This window comes from Cucurbita maxima, unplaced genomic scaffold (genome assembly GCF_002738345.1).
Source record: "Cucurbita maxima cultivar Rimu unplaced genomic scaffold, Cmax_1.0 Cma_Scf00068, whole genome shotgun sequence".
Taxonomy (NCBI): Eukaryota; Viridiplantae; Streptophyta; class Magnoliopsida; order Cucurbitales; family Cucurbitaceae; genus Cucurbita; species Cucurbita maxima.
In genome coordinates, this window is record NW_019272084.1 from 581,350 (window position 1) to 583,123 (window position 1,774).

Here is a 1,774-nt window from a genome sequence, read left to right on the forward strand (position 1 = left end):
AAGTTCGAAGTACCATTTGTAAAAATAAGAACCCCCTTTGTTACATGATTTCTTCTTCATATAGATAGATATAGGATCTATGGAGCAATTACTTAGAAGTACATTTTGTGCAACAGCCCTTCCTATCGGATAGAAAAGGATTCCATTATCCTGAACCGATCTTACCTGGGATCGCAAATCCCAAGTTTGTCTATGAAGAGCAGATCTAATTATATTAGTGTCTATAATTGATTTCTTCTTCATAATACTAATCGATAGAGCCTCATTGGTAAGTGCTACGGGAGGGATTTTGTATATATGAAGAGAGTGTTTGTGAGAGGTTTTTCTCAAGGTTTTTCACCAAGAAGAAGAACTTTCATGTATTATGATCACTTTATTTATAGAGTCATGTTTGCATGTTCATGCAAATTTGAGACCACCAAATTTTGACACTCAAAATTTCACTCAGATGTTTGGGATTATGTGGCAAGCATGCATGCTTGAGTTAACCAAATTTTGACACTCAAAATTCCACTCAAATTTGTGGGGTTTATTTGGCAAGCATGCAAGTTTGGTTAAACCAAATTTTGACACCTCAAAATTCCACTAACATGGATTTTTCCATTAAATGAAGTCAACATTTTGACTTTCTTCATTCTGATTCAACAATCAATTTGAATTATTAATTTTAAATTAAAGTAATATTAAATGATTAATTAAACTATTTAATTAATATTTAATATTAATTAAAATGACAATCCCAATTAATTCCGACACATATTTGATTAAGATATTAAATCTTATTTAAATATCTCAGATTCTCTCTTTTGGTTTAATTCGTAAATAAAAAAAATGCGGTTAAATATATCGTATATATGTAGCACATTCTCTCTAATTTGAATTCGAACACTTCGAACTCACTCATCACACTGTACTATGGTTTAGTCCGATATGAGCTAGCAAAGGAACCTAATGGACCTATAGATCATGGGCTCCAACGATCCAAGATTAACCGGTTAAACTCATTAACCTTGTTAACCAATATTCGTTAAACTACTAGGACATTCTACTATAGCCTAGTAGTTGCACTCCCCTCACTATAGATATATTTCTATCCATTTGATATAACCATGATTAGTAAATCGATCCTCACAGGTTGTCCATAACTAGAGCTGGGTCAATTTAACGTTTTACCCCTGAAGTTACTTCTTGTTTCTTATGTCTCACTGATTCTCTAATGAACAATTGGTTTGTGGTCCGACTAGTAAATCGGATGTCTCACTGATCCTCTAATGAACAATTAGTTTGTGGTCCGACCAGTAAACCGGATCCCTCTCAAGCCAATGAGAGGGTGGGGCCCCTTGTTCAAGACCTGGAGTTGAGTCAGTACTTAAGGAAACTATCTTTCTTATATCCCTAAAAGTGGGTAGGAGTGAATCCATCTTGCACCCCACGTCCCCAGCCATTTACCTAGTCTTACCCCTGAAATGGGAGGCCTATTGAGTCGGCGAACTTGAGCCACTCTCACCCATGTAAATCTAAGGATAATTCCAAATAAACAGGAGTTCATGGTTAGCTTAGGATTAAGATCGAGTTACCTAGGTCATCGAATGAAAAGAAAATCAGTCTCAATAGTAAACGACATTATAAAGTGAGAGTGATTTTCTTCATGGTTTGATCTTATGCAATACTCATTACATAGGACACCCCACTCACATGTCTCCACATGTACAATTTTAGTGATCATATTGTTTATATCATATACAAAAGTGGGCCGCATCCATAGTGTCCCCAG